The sequence below is a fragment of the Amborella trichopoda genome, chromosome 13 (assembly GCF_054954075.1).
Source record: "Amborella trichopoda isolate Santa Cruz 75 chromosome 13, AtrichopodaSantaCruz75HAP2 v2.0, whole genome shotgun sequence".
NCBI lineage: Eukaryota > Viridiplantae > Streptophyta > Magnoliopsida > Amborellales > Amborellaceae > Amborella > Amborella trichopoda.
The window spans coordinates 34,230,911-34,252,750 of record NC_142348.1 but is presented as its reverse complement, the minus strand read 5'-3'; the positions used below and the strand labels follow the sequence as shown (position 1 = coordinate 34,252,750).

Below are 21,840 nucleotides of genomic sequence, written 5' to 3'. Positions count from 1 at the left end.
CCAACAAATAGTATATCTTGTAACAAATTATTTAGACCATCCATTTTTAAAATTTTCACATGTTTATAAATCTACTTGCATGTCGACATCGAAATGTATGAATATGAAAAGAAAAAAATATTTGAATCCAACAAATAGTATATCTTGTAACACGTTATTTAGACCATCCATTTTTAAAATTTTCATATGTTTATAGATCTACTTGATTTGAACCATTTTTTAGAGTTTACAGCTTTATAATTAGAGATAAAAATAGATTCTCAAGTCATCCTAATAATTTTTTATGTCAAAATTATATTAATGGTATAATTTAGAGGTGCACCTTAATTGGATTGTTTAAGGTTGCGACTTTATTGAAACACCACGCCAGAAATTTTGATTAGCTAATACTAACTGTTACTCATAAATAGTATAGGCAAAATAAAAGGTGAAATTATCTATTAAAAATTTAAAGCGCACCGAATTCCTTTGAAACCACACGCTAGAAATTTTGATTCGCTTATACAACTGTTACTCATAAATAGTATAGGCAAAATAAAAGGTGAAATTATCTATTAAAAATTTAAAGCGCATCGAATTCCTTCTGTTATTTGAAAAGAAAATTAAGTTCTGATGAAAAGCCTGCATGAGTTGTTTTTAAGACAACCTTTCCTCAAAATTAACTTAGTTTAGCTCTATAAAAAATTCAACTCGAATCAGATCCCTCAAAAGGAGGGATAAACAAAAATAAAATGAGGAAACAGAAAACACATATGACATGTTGCTAACACATCAAGGTATGCGATGTGTTGAGCTATGCAGTGAGGGTTTGTAAAGAAGCAGCCGGAGTAAACGCCCATACTTTCTGGTGTTCCACTTCACTTCACTTCTCTGTCCGCTCCTCAAATTGAATAACACGATGGTCCCTTGCCGGCAAATAAAGAGAAACTCGCCATGCATTATCATCGGCATTTTGCGATCCACAGAACCCTCTCAAAACTTTTCAACTTTTTCCCAAGGCCCATTTCTATCACTTTCTCCCACCTCTTCTCCTTTGGCCTCAAAGCCCATATTCCCAATCTGCATTCTTTTCTATCTCCCTGATGAAACCAGCCATGAACAATACATATCTGCCCCTCCCACTCAAGGAAACTAAACCCAAAATCGGAGTTATCAGGGCGTGGGATTCCTGTGGGCAATGGAAGGCGTTCCTCCCACTCCCCTATGGCTGTGTCAAAAACCTCAATGCTATACCCTCCAGATTCTTCTGCACAGAACACATTGTAGAATTTTCCGAGCACGCACGTGAAAACAGTGTAGAAGAGAGTGAGAGAGCATCGACGGCAGCGAGGAGACCTCACTTGCATCCACTTTCCAGTGCTTGATAAGTATAGGAACCAATAGAGTGAGTACGTCAATATATAAAAAGTGGTGCTCACAGGGTTGTAATAGAATCCAAACATGAAACCACTCTCGAACTGGAAAGTCTTCTCCATACTCATAGAATCAAGGGTGATAGGGTTAACAATGTCAAAGCCAAAGTAGAACTTGTAATCAAGTAGCATACCATGATGCACGCCAGACTCCATGACTCAAACGATGGGAGGGTTTCAGTTGAGTTTAGAAGGTAAGAGAAAGAAGATATAGCAAAGACGGTGTAGAATCTGGTATGGTAACAACAAAAGCAAAGGAGTGGATGGTGAGGGAGGTGTAAGATAATGGGTTCGTACAAAGGAGAGAGAGGAGAGGACTTCATTCCATCGCTTAGAAACACATCTGAACCTCCCAAGGGCTTTTACAGGGAGTCCCAATAAAATTCGTTCCATAATATCATAACATATATAAAGGTCTCGGTCCCTGTTGATCTCTTCTGTTCGCATCTCTTCCTTCCACCTTTGGATGCCGATCTCTTCCTGTTTGGGTATGAAAGACCTTCACGAATGAGAAATTCAGGGGTAGGAACCTCATCCATCTTATTTACTGACCTCTTATTTTTGGGGCATGAAAGTTCTTCAAGAATAAGGATTTCAAGGGAACAATCTCTTCCTCCCTGCCATTACGCTCTCTGCATTTTCATCTGATGTCTCCTCTACTCTCTTTGAATTTAGAATTTTCAGGTAACAAGTAGGTAGGTGTAGGGTTCAACTGGTGTTTCCCTGATAAATGAGAGAAAGATAGGTGTTAGACATGGTGATTGATTCTGATTCATATTAATAATATGATTAGTTAGGAAAGAAATTCTTGGTATAATAATTAATTAGTTAGGAAAGAAATTCTTGGTAATAAGGCCTATGCCTATGTTTCAGCATCAATTAGTTAGGAAATAAATGCCTATGTTTCAGCGTATAAAGGAGGGTGGGTCCGTGAATCCTATCAATGTTGGAACGGAAAAGAGAACAGAAAATATTCACACCCGTCTTTATTTATTATGTCAAAAAAGGTTCAATTCAAATTCCAATGAACCTACCTCTTTGACCAGATGCGACTACTATACTCATGCGATAAACTTATCCCATCCTCTGCTAAACTCAATCTCAATAAAAAAGCAAGCAAACTTACTATTATTACTCTTCAAAACCATGGAGATCGATAGAATGCTTATCAATTAAGAAACTTGAGTTTTCAAAAGTAACAAAAAAGGAAAAGATCTGCAAAACCCTAAATTTTACCCTACAGGATAAACTAAAGCACTATTTAAAAGGAAAGGTTTCTATACTTCCCCTATAACATAGAAGTACTATCTTCCCCCTACCATCTACCTCCTCATATTTTATCAAGAGAGCCACTCACCGTTTGATCTTAGATCTGACGTCTCAAAGTATTTTATTTTTAGTTTTTTTTAATACAAATTGTGAATATGAAATTTGGCATGTGTCATGTTCTCATTGGGGCACACCTATAAAAAATATTAAAAATAATTTTTTGATAAAATATAATGACCAAAATATCCCTTGAAACTTTCAGAGGTATTTTGGTCATTTTATTTTATTGAAAATATTTTTTTTTTATTTTTCGCTTGTGCGAGTTTAATATAGGAATGAACGTCCAAAATTTGATGTCAAAATAGTTTATAAAAAAAAAAATTAGTGTAGAGGTGTGACATTGTGATTGGGACAATCTTAACCCTCCAATCAGAATGGAGGGTTAGATAAAAGGGATGATAGAACTTATTTGCTGCAAGGGAAGCATAGAAAGCTTGGCCAAATTTAAATTGTCATATCTTTTTAAACATAATTCAAGAAACCTAAAAGAAAAGTATGAAGGCCATATTGAATAGCCGAAGATTAATTTCATATTTTATTTTTGTTCCTTAATTTAATGTAAGTTCAATACAAAGATAACTAAAATACAAATATCTATTTTGGTCGGTAATTTTTAAAATACCTTTAATTATTTTTAGTTTATTCTTCTTATAAAAATGAAGTAAATTTCAAATAAATATAATTTTTAAATTAAAAGTAATAAAAATAAAAAATAAAATTAATTTGTACAGGTTCAATCTAACCATTAAAAGGGCTTGTCCAACTTTTGGCTGTCCGCAGCAGCATGTGGACGCAACGACCCAAACTTAATCACTGCCCATGAAATCTTGTGCGGCAACGATATTATTCATTGTTTAAACCCTTTAATTTTATTAAATGCTCCTTTTTACAAAGAAAGGAAAATCTGGGGAAAAAAATCAATACATATAGGAGATTATTATATTCCTATTCTACTTTATTATTTCAAATTTCAAATAAGTCAAAATATTATTTAAAAAAATAAGAGCACAAAAAATTGCTATTCTACTTTATTATTTCAAATTTCAAATAAGTCAAAATAAGTCCTGAATTGATTCAGGAATATAAGGCCCTTATTAATTCAAAGAAATTCATTTTTCATCTCCCTCTCTCTATATTTGCATAAATTATAATTTATACTAATGTTTTAAAACCAGCCTCAGGCCAAGTACTCGGCCTGGCCCAATGGGCCCACTCAGGCAAGTCCAACTAGATTCGCCCAACTACTGTATAGAAAATTGTATAGGGCCAAAAAATCCTCGAATTTTTTTAAATATAAATATAAAAACAAAAAGTCAAATAAATCAAAAATTGGCAAAATGTTTTAACTTACAGTTAGGGAAATCTTAAAGACAAAAAAAAAATAAAAAATCAAAATAGGGCATATGGAAAAAAAAAATACTTGCCAAGTTTTGACAATAGCATCCAAATCCAATGTTTGAAAACCCGATTGTCCACCCTATATATTCCGTGTCGGATCGCGATTGGATTGGGCCGATAGAAAAGAAGGATAATAAAGTAGGGGCTCATGGGCTGGGGATTACGGGGATTTGAGAAAATACAAGACAAGCTTAAATAAAAAAGAAAAGCAAAAGGGACATGAAATAGAAGGGGGTGGTTTTAGAGGGGCTATCGACCAATACTTTCCCAGAATCAATTTGGCCTAGTATATTAAAAACTTAAAGCGCATAGAATTCTTTCGAATTCTGTCATTTATTTGAAAAAAAAATAAGCTTTGATGAAAAGAAAATAAGTTTTCATGAAAAACCTACATGAGTTATTTTTAAGACTTAACCCTTCCTTAAAAACTAACTTAAAGAGAAGGACGGCCCGGCCGTCTTAGTGGGAGCGGAGCTATCCATTCTAAACGTTTAGAGAAGTTATTGGGAAGTCCTAAATACATGTACCAATCCCATATCCAAATCTTCTTTCCTTTCCAGGCCATTGTTACCCAATCTTATTAACACGGGCATCTATATTTCTTAATACAAACAAGTCGCCTAAATTTCCAGAAAAAATAGAGGAGTTTTTATTTTTACCTGGAAATAGGGAATTCATTTTTCAAGTTCGTTACACTGACATGTATCATTTTTATTTAAAAAATAAAATCTGTACATAAAATTATATTAGAAAACTGAAGCGTGAGGCTATTTATTGTTTTGTAGTGATGCAAGAAAAATAATAAATCAGAAAAATAAAAATAAAAAATAAAATTAAAAGTTTGTGAGATTACACCCTATTGCAAGGAAATCCACCCTAAGATCTTTTCACAAAATCAACTCTTTCTTTATTCTCCGATCACTACCCTACAGAGAAAGGACCACTTTCATTTAAATACAAATTATAAATAAATATAAAGTAAAAATAGAAAACTAACTCAATTTCTCCCTTATCTCTTAAAACATACTAATTTATATCTATATCCATCTAACAACATACTAATTTATATCTATATCCATCTAACAAACATACTAATTTATATCTATATCCATCTAGCCTTCAAATCTCTACAACCAAAAGAAGACAAAAATAAGCCCAAAAAACTAAAAACCTAAATAAAAATACTTTCTAAGTCCTCAAAAATATAAATAAATTAAATTAAAAATTTATTTTTTATTTGCATAACTTAAGAAAGATAATTATCAGCATTCATAAAGCAAAAGTGCTTTGTGCCCCAAGGGACGTGGTTCTACATTATTAGATTTATGTTCCCTGATGCATCAATGTTTAAAAAATCGTCGATCTGATCAGATATACCGTTTCAAATCAACAGGATCCTGCCGGATCTGTGGATACAGATCGCCGCTGAAGACTTGTCTGTAACATTTTTCTTGTCATTTTTCTATTAAAAAAATCCCACTTACCTTGAGGTCATCCACACGCAACACAATGACGTCATCCACATTCAACACAATGCGGCATGCACATGACCCGTGTGGTAATAGATGAGGCATGCACGTAGCCTACAGCACATTAATTGGGATGAGTGGGTAACATAGTCCCACATCTCACAACTACATGGTCCCACATCTGCCATTGGTGTTTACGATGAGACTATAGAGAGCGCGGATTAAAAAAAATGCTTGATGAGAATCTTTTAATAAATGGGCTGTATGTGCGAGACCACAGAGATTTTAGAATTGTGGGAAGAAAATGGGCAGTAAATATTGGTGTTTGCAATTTGTAATACAATAGTTGCATTGATTAATATTATTAGGATATTAGGTATTATTTACTACTAAGATATTAGTTAATAGGGATTAAAAAAAAAGTACTAGCTCATAGGATATTACAAAATTAAAAATTATTACTAATACTAGTTTATAAAAATAAAAACTAGTTGCCATACATTTTTTTCAAAATGTGGGCAACATGAGCCCTCAATTTTGAAAAAAAATTCCAAAGCTACTGATTTGCTACACTAAACAGTTTGATTTGCTACACTAAACAGTTCGATTTGCTACAGTGAACAGTACGTTATAAATTAAATGCTCTATAAATAAATCTCTCTTATACAAGAACATCTATAAAATGAAATGGTCTATAATTCTTTTCAGATTAATTATATTTATTTATTTCTAAGATTTAAATTAATTCTATTTATTTCTTTTTTATAATATACATAAAATACATATAATTAATCTTTAATTACATATAATTACCAAAATAAAATTCTATATAATAATTTACAAAAATTAACATAATTATATGAAATTGTTGTACTAGCTCATAGGATATTTAAAACAAAAGCAAAAAATAATACTAATGTTGGTTTATTAAACATTAAAAAAAATACTAGTTCATGAGATATTTTAAGATAGAAAAATAACACTAGCTCATACCACTTCAGAATTTATTTCAGGTTGCTTTATCAATTATCCCACATTGCAAATATGAATTTCTTTATTTATTTTTCTAATTTTATTAAAATATGATTGCAAATTTATGTCACTAAATTCTATATTTCTATCAACATTAATTATCATATATTAGATTTATTTATTGGTGAAGGTTGTACATTTGTTTTTTTATTCACGTTTATTATAATATTGTAATTAACAATTAATCTAATTACTCAATGTATTAATTTATTTACATTATAAATTATGCAATGTATTTTTTTTGTTAGTCATAAATTTTATTTTTAAATTAGATGATATTATAAGAAAATTTCAAATTTATTCTTATTTGTATAATAAAATGATAATAAAATACAAACCAATAATTTCTAATTTCAATGTATAATATTGTATTTAATTAAGTTTTAATAAATGCTTGAAAATCTTCATATAGGGAATGAACATCTCAATATTCGTATATTGATGCATAAAAATAAAAGTTATTATTGTGGTACCCTCATTTTTTATTTTATTTCTAAAAAAACAACACTTATAATGATTTTTAATAAAAAAATTTGAATTTTTTTGAATGTTTTAGAATGATTCCTAAAAAACCAACATTCCCAATCCGATTCACCGATCCAGATGGATTCTTGAGATGCCCGATCCGAGACACCGATCCATTTATTAAACGTCGATGCGAAGAAGTGGTTCTCCCTTGAGACAAGAACGATTATTTAAAATTTTTCTCCATGATTTAAAATTTAGGAAGAGTTTAGGAATGTCTCTTATGGAGTTATGCATGCTCGCATAAGACATTATCTCCAAACTGAAAAAACCCCCCAAAAACCCCTGTTTCTTGACCCGCAGTTAACCCATCAACCAAACAATTGACTTCGCTAGTAAATTACTTGATATGCTGCGATTCATTCGAAATCAGATTCAGGCTTGTATATTTGTTGGAACGAATCAAGCTTTTGAAGAGATCAACCATCGAAACTTTCATCAACGATGCTCAAAGTCTCTTATTTAAATTTTTTTTTTTTTTTTGGAGGCTAGATCAAAGAATCTTTAATGGATATTGTGCAATAATGGTCTAGGATCAATTTAGTCCAGGAATACTACTTTAAATAAATGAAAAATTATAAATACCAACCCCCCAAAAAACAGTTTACTTTCTAGGCATATAAAGTGAGACCCGCACATTTTGTCTAAAGCCAGCTCGACACATTTTATATCAAACAAGCACATTTTGAAGATAAGCCGGTCCTACACATTTTTATGTGGGACCGGCACATGTTGGATGTCAAACATGCATTAAAATAGAGGGTATTTTGATTAAAAAAAAAATCAACTCTTTTATTTTGGGATGGTTGGGTACAAAAATAAATAGCATTGGTGTGAATAATGTCGAATTAAAAGTTTTTTTTGGTGGTGGGTGGGTGGGGGAAAGTCCCCAGGAAGTACAATTTAGGGTTTGCACAAACATATTCGATTGTATATTGCACTTACGTCTCCACCACTTTGGTGGAGTTCTGTTCTTCCATCGAAGTCCACTTAAAACAAGGAGATATTTTATGTCCACAGCCTGCCATGGATGGCACATACAACAAATTGTATACAAATAACATCTCCGAGCATTGTATGCCGTCCGTGTGTGTATATAACTATAGCTGGTCAAGAGTCAAGACCACAAAAAGTATGTAAATCCTATCATTACAAAAAAAAAAATTATATATATATATATATATATATATATATATAAATAAAGAAAAATTTCATATATAGGTGATGATAATAAGTCACTAATAGATCAATTAATTTCCAAATTATCCAAATTAGAAATAAAAGATCCCAAACCTAAAGAAAATATTATTATACAAAATATTTCGATAAAACTACTCAAATCCTTAATACTGCGGATGGAAGTAGACTATTTATTAAATACAAGTTATCTAATGCTAAAATTTGTAATGAAGGACATTGTTTTCCTATTCCATTTATTATGGACAAGGGACTCAGTCAGGCTGTAATCCTTGGCGTACCTTTCCTCACTCTGTTATATCCAATTACTATTTCCCATACCCATACAGGTGTTGAAACAAATACCCATGGTACCCCTATTAAATTTGAATTCCTTGATAAACCAAAAATCAAAGAAAATAATATTCTCAAACAAAATATCAAACAAAAAGAAGATTTTATAGGATCGTTACAACATGAAATCAAACATAAGATTATCAGTGAAAAACTCCAAACTAATGATATGATACAAAAAATACAACTCAAAAGTTTTATTGAAAACGAAATATGTAATGATCGACCAACCGCTTTTTGGCATAGAAAACAACATATTGTTGGATTACCATATGAACCAAATTTTAGTGAAACAAAAATACCAACAAAAGCTCGACCTATTCAGATGAATACGGAATTATTACAAACATGTCATAATGAAATTAAAGATTTAGTTCATAAGAAACTCATACGTCCCAGTTCATCTCCATAGAGCTGCTCTGCTTTTTATGTCAATAAAAATGCCGAACAAGAACGAGGAGTTCCACGATTAGTTATTAATTATAAACCTCTCAATAAAATATTACAATGGATTAGATATCTCATTCCAAATAAAAAAGATTTACTCGATAGACTCTTACATGCAATAATTTTCTCCAAATTTGATTTAAATCTGGCTTTTGGCAAATACAGATAAAAGAAGAAGATAAATATAAAACAGCATTTAATGTCCCTTTTGGACAATATGAATGGAATGTTATGCCCTTTAGTCTTAAAAATGCTCCATCTGAATTCCAAAAAATAATAAATGATATATTTAATCCTTTCTATAAATTCATGATAGTTTATATTGATGATGTTCTAGTATTTTCTGAATCTCTTGAATAACATTTTAAACATCTTCATACTTTCATTCACACAGTTAAAAATGATGGGTTAGTAGTCTTTGCTAAAAAGTTAAATCTTTTCCAAACAAAAATTAGATTTTTAGGACATAATATAAATCAAGGGACAATTATCCCAATTGATAGATCCATTCTCTTTGCTGATAAATTTCCTGACAAAATTTTAAACAAAACTGAATTACAAAGATTCTTAGGATGTCTAAATTATACAAGTGATTTTTACCAAAATCTAGCTCTTGATGCTAAACCCTTATATGACCGATTGAAGAAGAATCCTCTACCATGGACTGAGATCCATACTTTGGCTGTACAGCGACTTAAATTAAAAGCCCAAGAATTACCATTTTTAACTTTATCTAATCCTACAGCTTTTAAAATAATTGAATGTGATGCTTCTGAATTAAGACTTGGTGGTATATTAAAACAATCAGTTGATTCTAAAGAACAATTAATACGATTTACTTCCAAAGCATGGAATCCTACATAAAAAAATTATTCTACTGTGAAAAAAGAATTACTTGCTATTATTCACTGTGTTTGTAAATTTCAAACTGATATTTTGAACCAACATTTTCTTATTCGCACCGATTGTAAAGCCGCCAAAGATATTCTGCAAAAAGATGTTCAAAACCTTGTTTCCAAACAAATATTTGCCCGATGGCAAGCCATTCTATCTGCCTTTGATTTCTCTATTGAGCATCTTCACGGCTCTGCTAATTCTTTACCTGACTTCTTTACCCGTGAATTTTTGCAGGGGGGACCGTACTTTACCCACACTTTAATAGGGGTACCATGGGTATTTGTTTCAATACCTGTATGGGAAATAGTAATTGGATATAACAGAGTGAGGAAAGGTACGCCAAGGATTACAGCCTGGCTGAGTCCCTTGACCATAATAATATCATATCCGAGGTAATATGATGTTCAGAAAATGCTTTTTGTATATTTGATATTGTGTTGGCAATTGATGGTTCGATATTTTCATTTTCTTGGCGCATTATTTCTTCTTGAAGAGTCATATTATCATGTTCAGGGATTTTTGTTTTCCCTTTATCGTTGTCTGGTATAATAATATTTTCTTTAGGTTTTAATTGATCCATTAGTGATTTATTATCATCACTATATGGTGCAGTTTCTATAAGGTTGCAACCTTAAACAATCCAATTAAGGTGCACCTCCAAATTTTATCATAACATGTAATTTTGTTGTAAATAATTCTTAGGATTATCTTAAAATCTATTTTCATATCTAATTAGAAAATTTTAACCTCCAAAAATAGTTAAAATCAAGAAGATCTATAAACATGTGAAAATCTTGAAAATAGATGGCCTAGATAATGTGTTGCAAGATGCACCATTTCTGAGACTCAAAAACCTTTTTTTATATATATTCATACATCTCGATGTCGAGATGATCAAATAGAGAGTTTTTCAACATTAAAACAACCTTTCCGATAGATTTTTTAGGTGCATTTGTAATTCTACATTTTAAGGTTGCAACCTTATATAAACTTTTCCCATATGTATATATATATATATATATATATATATATATATATATATATATATATATATATATATATATATATATATATATATATATTTGTCCAAAATTTTCTCCATGTTCGAAAAAAATACCCGCCAAATTTTGAGAACGCTACTTTTTCATAACTGAAAATACCTAGATTCCCTTATAGCCATAATAATGCTAAAAAAATTATTTAAAAACAAAAAAAAACAAAAGAGAGACAAAATCTATAGCTATACTAGTGTGGCTGGGATCACTATCAACAAAATTAACCGGAAGTCAACACAAATCTTAAAACAAGAATCAATGGATTAAATATACTTTCCAAGTAGCTGGGTCAACTCCCCACATCCAATGGCCAAGTTTTACTAAATGTAAAAACTTGGGATGTGCCTGAATTCTGGGTCATATATAATCTGGTATCAGTATGAGACATAATGATTATCTCCAGAGTGGTAGGAATGTGGTTGGAGTTGGGAACAAGTAGAGTTTAAATCCCATTATGGACACACTATGTTTCTTATTAACTATTTAAAAAAATTGACAAACTCATTGGAGTACTACTCAGTCAAGTGTTTCGCTCAGCTTGTTAACTCAGTTTTGACAGGGACAAAATCAGCCACCAAGTTATAGCTTTTAAGAACTTGACAGGTACAACAATTTTTTGTCATATAACCAAAATAGGATGCATATAGTCTTACATGTGTCATAAAATACATGATTCTCTTCTATTGGAGAGGCACCACTGAATACGTTATTATAATATACATGCAAGCTAAAATTGTGTGCTTCGAGATCAAATGTATATTAACATCAAGATATAATAATAGTGATTTGCATACACAAGCATGACATGAATAAATGCATAAGAATCAATATGGATATGCACAGACATAAGCATGATATAGGAAAGAGTGGCTTACTATACCAGTAATTTGTGATTCAAGACTTGGGCTCAGTCACCGGGGTATTTGGAGACCACAGCACAACTGCCACCGGCCAAATTCCAATGTTAATGTACCCAAACAAACGACATAATTGGATCTATCTCAAAATAAAATGGCTTGAAAAATATAGCATTTGGAGAAAATGAATATCATTTTAATTTATATTAAATATCTTGACCAAATTATAGTCACACTTGATTAGTTATGGAGGCACACTATCACATTCTATTTAAGGATAACGAGCTGATTACCTTGATAGCGGAAAGCAGAAATTTAGAGCATGAATCTTTCAAATCATTTCTATATAGCTTTTCATGGGAAAAACGTTTGTGATAGAATGAGCCCATAGTTATTCAATACTTATTTCATTACTTCACAATGAGGCCAGTGTTCATGGCTTACATAGCAAAATCAATGCACAATCAGACTCAATCCAAAATCAATGCACAATCAGACTCAATCCATTTCTAATTCATGGTGGTTATGGACAACATTCATGGTGGTTATGAACAACAGAGTCCAGTATTAGCAAACCTGGCAAGTCCACTTGGAACTCAGCCGAGTCACCTGCACCCAGCCAGGAAGGGAGCACTACATGCCTACTCAGTGTATAGTAACTCGAATGAGCTGTGACTCTATGAGCTTCAGACATATTGCCGTTGTTTTCCAAAAATATAAGGAGGTAAGATGCCCAAAGCACATTCTTCCTCATTTCTCCTCAACCCTTCATCATATGGGAAGGCTTTATATGAGAACCCACCCACATATATAATATATGTGACCCCTAGTCTCAGCCAACAGATCTAAGCAGTTGGCTAAGATGGCTTGAGTCACAATGTCACAAATTGGCTTTTAACTGTCAAATCTTTTTTGTTTTTTGAGAGAGATGGTTAACTTCTGTTTTTGCGAATGAAAATTGATTACAAGTGTGTGATCATCCGAGAGGACCCCCTAGACAGGTCTCTCAGTAAAAAATAGGTCAGCGGACCCTGTACAAAAATAGGCGTATAAACCTGCCCGATTACAAGAGATTTACAGTAAGTTCCTGAACAAAACTTGGGCTTATAGAGATGTTTTACACTATGTGCCTTCCTTGGTCCAAAGCAAAAAAGGGGTTGGACCAGGCCTGGTCTACATCTTGGGTCCTAGCCCGGTCTCTCGCCAGTAGATCGGTGAGCTTGTTGGACGTCCTCTAGGTATGCTTCCGTGAGTCCTCTAGGTATGCTTCCATGAGACTAAGACGTCCATATCCCTATAAGTATAAGCAATTTCATCAAACATCGATGCTAGGTACCATGGAGGTGGGGTCGTCTCGGATGCTCAGGAGATGATGTTAAGAGCATATCCTTTCACTAATAGGTGTGAGGCCCAAGAATGGTTGAAGCTTTTGAGACCCAAGAGAAGGGCCATGGCTTCGGCGAATTGAGAATCTTTGTGACCAAGATACTCAGAATATGTCAAGAGGATATTGCGTTGATGGTCTCTAAAGACTCCACCGGATCCCACATGGCCGAGGTTTCCCAGAGAGCAACCATCAAAATTGAGTTTGATGGTGGCCACTTGAGGTGGCTGCCAATTGTTAGATCTTAGTGGCTTTCGTGGTTGATGGTAGAGGATGTTTTCCCATTGGATGAGAAAAGTAGTCGCTGAAATGCCCGAGAAGAGCCTGTGGCTAGATGCTTAGAAGGGTACTAGGGATGTAACCTTGTGGAATAGAGCTGGTACTTGTAATTTGTGGCCATGGAAAATCCTAGTGTTTCTTTCTTTCTAGATAACCCATATGGAGGCAGCAATGGCAGCCTTCCATAGGGCTCTTCCGGCCTTTGGCCAGTGTGCCGCAATAATGGGCAAGACGATGATCTTTCAACCCACGAGGATCTTGTGTACAAGCCTTTTCACTTTTGCACTCCGCATGGGGAGTCGAGTGATGAGGATAGTGACAGATGATCTAGATGAGGGGAACATCACTATCGGGTTTTCGATTTGGAAGATGAGATTTTTAATTTTGACACAAATTGCATGGAACCAGCAAATTGTAGATTGGGATTCACCACCAATCTTCAATATATACTCAGATGAACAACAAGATTTCTTCGGATATTCGATCTATGGAAAGGCTCAAGATGAAGATGAAAAAATTTTGGAAGAGGATGAAGAATATGGAGAGAAGGCAGCAAGAGGACTGATCAAATCATGGCCTTTGAAGATCCCATTAATATTGAAGAGGTAGTGCATTCAAGATATCCAGGGTATTGAAATCAAATTAGTGCAGTGGAAGCATGGTTGAATCAAAATCTATAAATTGTGGCCTTAATTCCTCAATATACATATCGGGATCCATTTTTTGAGGAATTATTTTTACCATGAATAATCTTTGAGCCAACAAATAAGATGGTTTTGCCGCTGATTTCATCTTAGCACACTTCAAAATTTGACGAAGAGTTTTTTCCAGCCACGGAAAAATGATCGAGGAAAAATTATTCTTAGGTTTATTTATATTCAACTTTAAAGGATATATACGATAGTTTTAGTTTTAAGATTTATTTCTAGGGTTTTTTAGATTTTACGAATTTGAGGGTTTTTTTATTTTTTATTTATTTCATAAAAATACTAATCACAAATACTATTTGCGAATACTGTTCACAAAGATAAAACTGCCAATACAAAATTTAAGTTTAAGTTAAGATATATAGGTCATTTAAATCATTGAATTGACATGTAATGTCTTTGAACATTGAATTGTAATATATAAAGAGGTGTGTAAAGCCTTGAAAGGTTTACACATGATTTATAGAAATTGAAAGAGAGAAAAACTTATAATTTTGAAACCTTGGCTTAGAGTATGGAGAAGAAACCCTAGGTTTCTTTGAATTATGCTTGTGTTTGGCTTTAATCCTTGCTGATTTTACTCTTCCTTGAAATTTCCCTACATCAGTCCTGGCCTGGCCTTGCAGTATATTTTTGGGTTGGGCCCGGGTCTATGTTTGCCCGGTCAGGTTTGGGCCCAAAGAATATTTTCTTGTCCCGGTCTGGTCTAACTTTCAGCATACACCACTATGATCCAGTGTATATTGTCGCAAACGAGTTGTATAGATTACGACATACAATTATTATAAGCATTCAATGCATGTTGTCATTTGGATTCAGAAAATCCCCCCGCATCACGCTCTCCCACAACCTCTTAATAAATTCCCCATGCTTTAATCCTATCACTATCATAATTTTCCTTTATCAAATCATTGTTTACCTTCCAAAAGCCTTCTTCCCATCACCCACCAACTCTTCCCTTCTTTCTTATCTCTCAAGTCCACCTCTTTTCTCCCATTTCCTCTTTTACATCTCTAACCATCTCCCCTTCTTCCATATCTCTCTGCGTGAAATCCCATTCCCTCCATTTCCCCTTTTCCCATCACCCACCCTCTCCTTCCCTCTCTCACACCTTCTAAAAGGATCCCTGGTTCTACACTCTCCACAATGATTCACTTCAGAGGAGTCGCACGTAAAAGCCACACAGCAACAAGGTACGTCTATCACTGTTGATATGGGTTAATAGTTGTTTTTAAAGAGAACGCGATAACAGGTGTGTTTTTTGTGAGAGAGAGAGAGAGAGAGAGAGTTGGGTTGTTAGTATAGGTTAACAGTTGTGTTTTTAGAGAAAGAGCGATAGCTAGCTGTGTGTTGTTGGTGAGAGAAAGTGAGAGAGATGGGTTGTTGGTATGGTTAATAGTTGTGTTTTTAGAGAGAAAGCGCTAGCGAGTGTGCTTTTGGTGAGAGCGAGGGAGAGAGTTGGGTTGTGGGTATGAGTTAACAGTGGTGTTTTTAGAGAGAGAGCAATAGTGGGTGTGTTTTTGGAGATTCCCAGACAAAAGGTACCATTGTTGGAGATGGTTCTGTTTATCTATAAAAAGAAATATATTCGAAGTTTTTGGAGATTCCCAGACAAAAGGAACCATTGTTGGAGATGGTTCTGTTTATCTATAAAAAGAAATATATTCAAATGCTCTATTTTCGAAGGAACAATTTGATTTTCAACCGACAATTTAGTTTGCAGTCTTCACAATCGCCTCTAGTATGTATGAAATACACCAATATTAATAAACAAAATTAGATATTTGATTTTAATCTCAAGAAATCTTTCCAAATCAATAAACTATGGTGAAACAGAAAATGCACAAAGGATATCTTTAAAGTCTTGCTAATTTTCATCCTTTTCAGATACTTAATTTACAGACCATTGTCCCGTGAATTATTGGCTTGTAAAGAGGAAGATTGTTAGCTTCAAAAATTAAAAAAAATATGCATCTGAGACTGATATTTCTCGAGAGAGAGCGATAGTGGGTGTGTTTTTGGAGCGAGAGCTGCTATTGGACTCTAACCTAATGTTCTTCAAATTTCTTTTTTGCATTTCTATATTTACCACTTATTTTCTATTGTACTCCAACCTGATGTTCTTCAAAGTTCGTTTTTGCATTTCTATCTTTACCACTTATTTGCTAGTGTACTCTGACCTGTTGTTCTTAAAATTTCCTTTTTTGCATTTCTGACTTTAATACCTTGGTCATGATAAGTATTGTTTGTCAGTGACATTTTCTCAGTTAAAGTAGACTAAACAACATTTATTGGGGATCGAATCAAGGGCATGGGTAATATGTACGATTCTTGGAATCATTGAACAAATATAACGGGGTTATACTATACATCTTTATACCATCTGCGCACACAATCAGAAAGAAACAAACTCTAGGTATGTACCTCATGAGTTCTCTTTGTACCATAGTATAGTATAACAGGGTTATACTATACTTCTTTGTACCATCTGCGAACACAATCAGAAAGAAACAAACTTTAGGTATGTACCTCATGAGTTCTCTTAAGAGGAGTAAGTGTGCAAGATTTGAACCATTTGCGGGATGCGTTTTTATTACTGTCATTATGCTGATTCTAGCCAGAGCATTTCACAAGCCACAACTTTCCTAGTTCCAAATGGAAACTACTGGAAAATATATAGAGAACAAGCCTTGGATCTTAAATGGAGCACCCAAGTACAGGTGGCTAAATCTCAATTAATAGGTCAGCTAACTATGGCCAAAACACATGTAAGATATGAGGAACTTAGTGCATGAAAAGCAAACCTTGGAACTTAAAAGGAAGCTACTAAACTCTAGGTTAGTGAAGGTCAATTAATAGCTCAGCTAACTTTGATCCTAACACATCTTAGATGTTAGGAAATTAGTGTACGGAAGGACCCTCAAGATGCTATTCGCAAAAACCTTGATAGTACTACCAAGTTTGTACAAGGCCACTTCCCCCATGCTAGAATCAGAAACTAAATTACAAATGAAGTTGCTATAAGCCATTCCCCCATGCTAAACCAAAACTACCTTGAAAATTGATCATTAGCCACCCCATGAGGAGGGCAGCACATACAAGCTTATTAACGATAAAGTTAATATCTCCTTGCCGGCATTTATAATGGAAGCAGAACTTCGTGAGCAAAACATAACTTGAATTCTTCCTTTTTTTGAATTTTTTTCCTTTTTTTGAATTTTTTTCCTTTTTTTGAATTTTTTGGCCTATGTATATACTTCTTTTGGGGGTGTATAGCATTACTTGAATTCTTCCTTTCTGATTTTTTTGGCCTATGTATATACTTCTTTTGGGAGTGTAGCATTACACTACGTGAGTACAGTTTTGCCTGCTGTCTCAACCGTCCACTCTCATTAAATGATGATTGAGAGGAACCATGCCTTTTTTCACCAGGTAACGATAGAGTAGGGTGTGGTGATGGACAATCCCAAACCAGTGTTATTAAGAATGAATGTTTGAGACTACATGCAGTTCACTGCTTTTGTATTGCATGTATGATATACTTTCCCATTCCTTTTACCACCCTTGCTTGCCTAAAACATTATTGGTGAAATTATAATCACAAATAATGATTAGCATGAAGCATGTTCTCCATTTAAAAGCGCATGACAGATAAATCAACAGATAAATAAACATAAAATAGGATGAAGACAAGCAAAAAGATCATATGCAAAAAAGAGGAGTACCATCACATTACGAACTCCAAACATCTTAAAATTTGTAAAAGCCAAGTGTGGCATGCACAAATACTATGCAGTAACAAGCATGTAACATAAAAACATGACAGATAATGCATTCAAATTTAACTGATTTTGCAAGCAAGATGTGACCTTGCAAATTAAAAGGGCTACATGAGGAAAACATGAGGATGCCACAAATGGATTTACCTTCCAAAACAAAGCGTAACTTACAGCTAGGAGTGGTGAGCTTGAGGGTCCTGAAAAAAATAAGGTATACAAGACACATTAAATACCAGTGCATCGAGCAGGTAAATTTTGACATAACAAAAAGAAATTTATGCTTAATAATGACCATTTATTATGAAAATACAAATGTTCAACAACAAAACAACTAGATCAACCAGCAAAAGAAAAAGAACATAAACACACTGCAAGAATATTAAACACAACCACTTGGTGGAAAAAAAAAACCTCCAAAAAAAATCAACCAAGTATATTATCAAAAACAACTCAAGAAAATGCCCTCAATCAGTAGAAAATGAAAATATGTGTTATAATGGTTGGATACCACAATCTTCTGCAATTGGAGAAAAAGATCCCCTTGCATAAAACATAATATATAAAATTCTCCTGATTATTTATTACTTAAGCAACACATTTCAATTCATTGCATAAGTACCTAACAAGATTAGGATTCTAAGCAATAAAAGCCCCATAACAAATATCCACCTCAAATATACTTAAAATAATTACAAGAAGCTTATAGCCAATGCATACCAAAATTTCAGGAATAAATCATACATGACCCCATGTATAAGAACATAAAAAGCACAAAGAATGGCACTAAATCAGTAGATAATAGAATAAGATAAAATATTAGCTTGATAACCCAATCATCTACAATACCATGAAAAAAATCTTCAAAGAAAAATAAACATGTGTATGAACAAAAACAGCTCAAAAGAAGCCCTAATAAGTAGAAAATGAAAAAAAAAACATATCATATTGGTTAATACCACATTCTTCTAAAATTGTTGAGGCCGATGACATTTTTTAATGGATAAAACCGCCATAATTGATAAGTATTCCATAAACCTTATACATGGATCGGTTAAGCTTATCTTCGAAGAGAAAAAGCTTATCTACCAGTAGAAAAGAGCTCGTAAGATAACATTCAAAAAAAGCATTTGAACATCAATCCTTTACTTCAGCCATGATAAGTGTATGCGAAAATATTGCATAATCCTTTACTTCAGCCATCGATGGATAAGATGTATATATGTATGCAAAAAATTTGCACAACCAATAAGGCATATTTCCCAATTTCAACAAGAAAACCATAGAGAATGAAGTCGAGGAGCATGGCAGATACAATTCAGTTTCTCACATAGCAAAGATATGAAAATATTAGATCTAAGAACATATTGCATTACATACTAATTTACTTCCAAACAAAATTTATCAAACTGATGTGTGATCCAGCGATGATAAATAAACATGACAACCAACAATGATAATGAACAATGACATGTGGTATACATAAATCATTTAGTCACAGTTGATTTATTCATATGGTCGACAAAAAGGAAGGACACATAAAATGCATAGCCATTATATCAAATGAAAATCCCAAAAAAAGTAAAAGAGAACTCAGAATAGAAAACCATACCCATGTAAAAAATGGTGATCACACCTGTACAGTTACTGGCTAAAATAAAAGGTGCAAAACTACATCTGTGAAGCCCAAAAAACAGAGCATTTCATAAAAAATTTGAAGAGATACTACTCAAAAGTGACAAGTATAAGTTATAACCAGTTAGGACAAACATGTACCGGATGTAATCCTCACACAAAGAACCCATCATCAGGTGTTCAAGAAAAAAAAAATCTAAGAACAAGAACAAGAAACCCTAGCATATCAGACTCACGTACTAGAACTCCAACACAAATAATACAGTAACCAGAATTTATAAAACAAAAAAGGTCAAAACCACCAAAAATATAGCAAATAAAACACCATCCAGACAAAGCAGCAGCGAATACAATGAACATTGCTCCAATTTATCAGTTAACTATGCATTTCTGTTGTTGTTTTGCAGAAGAAAAATCAGATTTACAAGCACAAAAAAATCACGAACTAATCAGGGAATTGAATCAAAACAATCAGAGAACTTGATGTCAAGCACTCAAAAGAATCAGTTAACCATAAATCTAGATTTACAACACCGAAAATCCACGAAATAAAGCTATTGCAGTGCCCTAGAACTCTATTTAAAAACAAAAAACAAAAAATCACTGATTTAGGGTTTATCAGTGAGTAAACTCACTGATTTAGGGTTTATCAGCAAAAAACGTAACAAAAAAGTCGTATAATACTGCAGCCAATGGGGGTTTACCATCATAATAAACTGTAAAAAAAAAAAACTAAAAACTCACTGATTTGGTTTTCTTCTCTAATTTGGTTTTCTTCTCTAATTTGGTTTTCTTCTCTGAAATTTCTTCTCTGCGAGTGATTTTCTTCTCTGAGTTTTTACGCTGCGAGTGGCTTTTGATGCAGGGCTTTACTTGCAGTGAGAGTAACGAGAGAGAGATTGGCCCAATCCCCATAATAGGCTTGAAAAAAAGGCCAGGGTTTGAAAAAAAGGGCGCACAGTTGGCGTACGGACGCCTTCGCAGGTGTAGAGGTACGGTGCACGTCAAATTTTATCATGGCATGGTATATAGTTTTGATGTGAAATGTTATTAGAACTATTTCAAAATTTATTTTTATATTTAATTATAAAATTTTAAATTTAAAAAATGGTTCAAGTAGATCTATAAACATATGAAAATCTTGAAAATAGACTGAATAGATAATATGTTGTAAAATACACTATTTTTTAGGCTTAAAATCTTTTTATTTTTCATAGTCATATAACTCGACATCGAGATGATCAACCAAAGGGTTTTTCAATATTAAAATTACCTTTTTCGATGGAATTTTTAGAGGCATTCATAGTTCTACATTATAAGGTAGCATCCTTATATAAACTTTTTTCTTGAAAAAATTTGTTCCAAATATAAGTTATCGGAGCTCTAATCGCCCCGGTTTCTTGTTGACTTATATAAACAAATCCATACCGTCCAAACAAACTAATGGACGATGAGAAGGGTTGCGGCTTTAGTTATTTCTATGGGTTGCACCCCTATCAAATCATTTTTTTTCACTAAGGGGTCGTTTGGATACTTTGAAATATATTGTTTGTGAAATATATTACTGGCGTAATATATTACTGCATAATACATTACTTGCAAATGGATTGTTACTGTTTGGGTAGTATTTAGATGCAACTTGGGAAATACATTGCTACTGTTTAGCTATGTTTGTAAGAAATATGAGAAATGCATTACCAACATTTTACCAGCACGTGTCTATAAACTATCATTTCTTTCTTTTTTGTCACAAAATTTCATTGAAATGCAGAATTAAAGTTATCATCACACCAGTCCAAAAAGAGTTTTTAATAATAACATTACCACCATTCCAAACAGATTTTTTTAATAATAATTTGTACCATTCTAAAGTCATCATTTCCTACTTATTTTGCATGCTTTTGGCACTTACATGGAATCACATGTCTTCTAACATTATTAGACTTTGGTTTCAACATGATTAGACTTTAGTTTCAACATGATAAGTATTTCAAATGTCTCTCTATATAATTTCAAATAAACAATAAATTTATGATACCAAATTCAAAATCTTTATGGTACAAGTTAAAAAATGGGAAGAAGTTTGATTAGTAAACTACAAGGTTTGG

At 33.1% G+C, this 21,840-nt stretch overlaps 1 long non-coding RNA gene across 2 annotated transcripts; it reads right to left on the bottom strand.

The window, feature by feature from the left end:
- Positions 1–647: 647 nt before the first annotated feature.
- On the bottom strand, positions 648–20,746 carry LOC110008545 (uncharacterized). Of its 2 annotated transcripts, XR_016048172.1 has the most exons (5): positions 20,477–20,746; positions 18,248–18,297; positions 11,975–12,035; positions 1,965–2,135; positions 648–1,892 (listed from the first exon to the last, which is right to left on the bottom strand). It is a non-coding gene; the product is annotated as an uncharacterized LOC110008545 (long non-coding RNA). The 2 variants fall into 2 exon arrangements; XR_016048173.1 differs by lacking the exons at positions 648–1,892; positions 1,965–2,135 and adding an exon at positions 8,075–8,271.
- Positions 20,747–21,840: the final 1,094 nt, after the last annotated feature.